Genomic DNA, 6,405 nt, shown 5'->3' with positions numbered 1-6,405 from the left:
AAATAATTTTCTACTTTAAAAAAGATTCTGATTTAAATGGAATTAAATTTTTATTAATACGAATTTTCGTTTCAGTAAATACTTTTGTTATTTTAAGATTAAACATTGTCCCAATGTAAAATATTTTACTACTGTAAAAAAGGTACTATTATGATTTAAATAGAATTAAATTCTTGTAAATACGAGTTTTCGTTAAAAACTTTTTCTATTTTAATAGTAAAATAATGTCTCAATGTCAAATAATTTTCTACTGTAAAAAAGATACTATTCTGATTTAAAAAGAATTAAATTTTTATAATTACGAATTTTCGTTTCAGTAAAAACGTTTGCTTTTTAAGAGTAAAAAAAATATTAAGAACGATGACAATATTGTAAAACAATATAATATTCACAAAAAATTATCATTTATAATTAATTTGATTATTTCTGATTTTTTTTCATTACATAATACTACAATTTAAAAAAAATCAAATTCTCTGAAATACGAAACTCAGTTACTCTAATCACTTTTTAAGTTTTACAAGTAAAGCAGAATCGTTCCAGTCATATTTTATTATTAAATTACTATTTTACTAGATTCTTAATCCACACTTTATGAATTCTATACAAAAATGTTTGAAACTAATACTAATAATTCTGATAAAGTGAATGACTAAAAAGGGTATTTCCTCTTTTTGCAGTCATTCATGGCTACATTAACCTCAAACTAATGAAAAACCCTCATACACAACAAACTGCTGATAACACCAAAAATCCATTAAGAAAGCTTAATAAGATAATTGATACCCTTTATTTACTTGATGTTGAAGGTTGTTTTTCAGAATATAGCTTCAGTGTTTTGTACAAGGAAACCTTTAACATTTTTAGAGCAAAAAAAAAAAAAAAAAAAAAAAAAAAAAAGAAATAAAATTTTAAAAAAATAAAGAAATCGTTCAGAATGTTTGACTCCTTCTACTTGTATTTACAATTGATAGAGATTTTTTTTTCTATGTTGGTTACGTGTTATTTAATTATTTTTTTTAATATTTGAATTAATATTGAATTATTACTATTAAATTATATTTTATAATTATGAAATTATTTTCTTTTTATGTTTAAATACATATATAATACACAACGAAGTGTTGATAACACCAAAAAACAATTAAGAACGCTTAATAAGATAATTGATACCCTTTATTTACTTGATATTGAAGGATGTTTTTCAGAATTTAGCTTTAGTGTTTAGTACAAATAAACCTTTAACATTTAAGCATTTTTAAAGCAAAAAAAATAAATAAAAATAAAAATATCGTTTAGAACGTTTGACTCATTCTACTTGTACATACAATTGACAGAGATTTTATTTTTATAAAATGTTGGTTAAGTGTAATTTATTTAATTTCTTTTATATTTAAATTAGTATTAAAATATTTTATTTGCAATTCATCTAATGTTATCAAATAAATATCAATATTACAAATTCATAAAATTTAGATAACGTTTACAGAATAGTGTCATTTTAACATTTAATGTGATTACTAAGGAATTTGAAGGATATTAATAAAATTAAAAGAGACTTTTTTTTCTTCAAAAAAATAATGTTGTTTTAAAGAGAATTTAGGATTTTTTTTAAAATTTTTCAGTAATAATTATAACCATGTATATTATTTTAACACGCTACTTCTTGTTTTGAAAAAATTATATTTATTTCTACGTTGATCTACATGTTTTGTATAATTTTAAAATAGTTGAAAAAATTATAATTTAAAGCATTGAACTGAAAATTAAAATACCGTATTAGTGCTAAAACTGAAAGAGATACTATTGTAATTCAATAAAAAGAGACATTCTTTAAAAAAAATTTACAAAACACATAATGTTTAAGACATGTATGTCATTTTTAATTTTTTTAAAAAAAATACATTGATTTCCTAAAAACTAAATACATTTGGAACAATCTGTAAAGTAAATATGTAAATAATGGATTTAAATTTAAAATACAATATTGGAATTGGAATTAAACGAGACATAACTGATATTCATTCAAAAGAAAGAGCTTCTTTTAATGAGTATTTATCAAAAATATGATGATTAAAACATGTATATTATTTTTGCAAAATATTCTTCGCGTTTTTCTTAACAAAATTTAAAACAGCTAATAAAATAAATTGTAATTTTAAATAATGGAATGAAGTTTTGTTTACTATATCAGTGCAAAAATTAAAAGTAGGACCTATTTGATTTTTTTGAAGAAAAATGATGATAAAATCATATATATGCTCAAACAACATATTACATTAAAAGATATATTATGCAGCATGATAGAAACATATATATATATGTATTCTTATGTTATAACCTGAATCTTAATTACTATCTGAAGTATTTGTGACGTAATTTAGATTACTATAAAATTATGGGAATAAAATGGATTTTTTTTTAAAATACAAGTGTATTATCAGACAAACTTCGTATTAAAAAAAAAAGAAAGGTAATTTTTTTTTTCATTTAAGATGATTTATTGTACGCATGATGAATTAAACATGTATAGTTATTTGAAGATTATTCTACATATTTTGAGTTAACTTTAAAATATTAATAATATAAATTGTAATCTGAAGTAAAAGAATGAGATTAAAATAACTTGATATTAAAAAGGACACTACTTTAATTATTTTTTAAAAAAAGCTTTCGTTAAAAAAATGATTAACCGATGTGCATATTGAATAAAACCCTTTCATACTTTTTTTCTCATTATTTTATGTGTTTTGACAAAATTTAAGATATTCACCAGATTATATTTAATTTAAACTAATGCTATAGCAACAGGAAATATAACAGTGTTATTAAATAAGTTATTAATTTAAGGATTTCAAAATTATTTTCTTTTAAACTTGTTTTTATTTATTAACTAAAAAAGAGGAAAAATGCATGCAGCATACATTAAATTCAACAGTCATGTTGATACTGTTTTTAAATATTCTCATTTTTGAAATTTCATTATGTAGTTCGATCAGTATCCAATAAATAATGCGATATGTGTACAGAAAATATGGATACAAATTAATCCAAACGGTAGAAAATTTTCGGATTTAGTCGGTGAAAATTACAAGTTGCTTAAATGTTTGTGTACAGTAATCGACGTAATCAAATATTTTTATAATTCTCTCAACATGCGTTAAGTGTCAAATAAACCTGATAAAAATAGACATTAAAAATATACATACAAGAAAAGTAGAAATATTTTTAAAATACTTATTGTTCTTAAGTTATTTTGACAATATTTAATTAAGTAACTTATTGACTCATAAAATGTAAAATTCACTTCATTTAATAAAATAATATATATATATATATATATATATATACATAATAAATATGCGTGGTGTAACCATAGAGTTGTAACGACGATCATATTAATATTTTTCAATATAGATGGCAGCACCATTTATAAGTCAAATAATACTTGTCCCCCATTCCCGTCTCTATAAAATTATTTCAATTTACTACTTTTTTATTTATGTAAAAATGTTAATGATGATAAAATAATTAAAATGAAATTTTTATGTTAGCTTATTGTTATTATTTTACCAGAATGTTTTATTCAGATTATAGAAAGACAGTGTACCTGGAACTTGTAACGTTAAATAATATGTTATTTTTTTTCTTTTCTTTTCATTCCTTCAACTAGGGAAAAAAATAAATAAATTCAACTAGGAAAAAGGATTGCTAAAGACATAGAGCAATTTTTCATGACTGTATACAAAATTAAATCAATAGATAATATATAAAATATTTTTACTATACACCTTTCTCCTAATAGAAAAAAATTGTACACGATTTTTAAAAATTTGAAATCTTTCAATAGAAAAAAAATAAGGAAATTTTAAAATTATTCATCGTTATATTGTAGATATTAGTTTGTTTGATTTGATTTGGTACAGTTTAATGCCAGTTTTATATGTATATTGCTTTTATATTAATATTCGTTTGATTCGTTGAGTAAGAAGTTTTAATGTAATGAATAAATAAATACTTGGGCAATATTCCATCAGAAGCAATTTTTCTGTAAAATTTCTTTCAATTCTAAATAAAATTTTCAAAGGCGTAGTTTCCCAACATAAGTAAATAACACAGTTAAATGTAAATAAATTAGAAGAATAAAATAAAGAATAATTGGTAAACAAAAACCGAACCGTGGTGGTTCAAGGGATAGAGCACTCATCTCCCTAGTGAGGTGACCCGGTTTTGAATCTCAGCGATGAAAGCACCTGACTCGCACCGACCACAATGCTAACGTAAAATATTATCAGTTGTAAACGGAGCATGGGTTTTAGTCCCTTTTTAGTCAGACTAACTGTGGGTAGTTTCCGGTGTTTCCCTTTCATTGTATCTTAAATGAGGGTTAGTTCAATCAAAAAGTCCTCCACAAAGGCTAATGTGTCCCAATGTTTTATCTAGGAGTTCCCTTGTCTTCTGGATTGGGTTCAAAATTACAAGACTACATTGGTTGTCGTAAACTTAAAATTGGATCGTTTTTTTTTTAAAAAACGTATCGAACTCGAAAAATTTATGAGAATAACCAAAGAACAAATTTGATAAATCAGCAAATGTATTTACCTCCTAAAATTTATGAGAGGATTTAAATGGACATTAAATTGGTAATTCAACAATAATGTTCATCTTAATAGGATGATTAGAAAAAAAATTCATATATTACTTTTATGTAACTAAAAATAGAGGTTGGTTTGTCGATATAAATATCAATTTGAGTTGACACTTTTAATGCTAACATTTAATATCTGTTGAACAAAATAAGTCCTCATGATCAGAAAAACTTATCCGTTTTAAGCGAGTTACATATTGTTATAAAATATATACTCTTAGAAATTTTGGAGTGCGTTGAACCATTATATCTTTCAAACTTGCGTCAACCTTAATACTAGCAATTAATTAATTTACTAGCCTTAATTAATTTGCACCACTTGCATCTTTAAGATACTGATATCATTCTTTCATGTAACTTAGATTCCCTTGAGTATAACTATTCAACTTACAACCAGAATAGTTTTAGCTTAAATGTTAGACAGCAGTTATTTATCCAGGACATGTTATTATTTATAAAAAGCAGAATTGGAAAGAAATTTAAAATTTAAGGTTGAAAATGATACCTCTTAAACTTGATTACACTATAGTATGATTCAACTTGAAGGTAAAGATGGTTTATTTCGTATCATATTGCAGTAAATTAGCACCATTTGAACCTTTAAGATACCGATGTCATTGTTCAATTTGAATTCATTTGAGTGTAATTGTCTAACTTAGAACCAGTATATCCTTAACTTAAATGTTAGACAGCAATTATTTTTCTAAAACATGTTATTCGGGAAAAGCAGAATTGAAAAGAAATTTAAAATTAAAGTTGAAAATGATACCTCTTAAACTTGATTACACTATAGTATGATTCAACTTGAAGGTAAAGATGGTTTATTTCGTATCATATTGCAGTAAATCAGCACCATTTGAACCTTTAAGATACCGATGTCATTGTTCAATTTGAATTCATTTGAGTGTAATTGTCTAACTTAGAACCAGTATATCCTTAACTTAAATGTTAGACAGCAATTATTTTTCTAAAACATGTTATTCGGGAAAAGCAGAATTGAAAAGAAATTTAAAATTATGGTTGAAAATGATACCTCTTAAACTTGATTACACTATAGTATGATTCAACTTGAAGGTAAAGATGGTTTATTTCGTATCATATTGCAGTAAATCAGCACCATTTGAACCTTTAAGATACCGATGTCATTGTTCAATTTGAATTCATTTGAGTGTAATTGTCTAACTTAGAACCAGTATATCCTTAACTTTAATGTTAGACAGCAATTATTTATCTAAAACATGTACAATCTAAAACATAACAGTTTATACAAAATACCGCAATCAATAATGGTTATGCGGAATAAAATAATGACCTTCCTCCTTTTCCATATCCATATTATTTCCCATAGTATTTTTGAATACCTCTCCCCAAACTATCTCTGACTTTTCCCATACGCTTCATGAAACGCGGCATTCCTTATCAGATCATACTAAAATGTAAACGATACTGATACATATCGCTAATGGAGGGGAGATGGCAAATCAAGTTACTGAGATTTAAAAAAGAAGAAAAAAAATGTATTGTCTGCTGAGTAGAGTTAATATGCATCACATTCCATTTCTGAATATTTGTGGGAAAAAGGGCGAGTAAAAGTGAAAGATAAAGGAGAGTTAATATGTACAGTGAGTGAAAATACGTTTTTAAATATATCAATGATATTTATTACGAAGCATAAGAACTAAATCATACCTAAAATATTTAAATAAACACTTTGTCTGAAGGGTAAAAATAGTACTTTTCCTCATATCATGTACACT

This window comes from Parasteatoda tepidariorum, chromosome 2, assembly GCF_982258835.1.
Source record: "Parasteatoda tepidariorum strain Cologne lab strain chromosome 2, Ptep-v5.0, whole genome shotgun sequence".
NCBI lineage: Eukaryota > Metazoa > Arthropoda > Arachnida > Araneae > Theridiidae > Parasteatoda > Parasteatoda tepidariorum.
Note: the sequence above shows the minus strand (reverse complement) of the source record.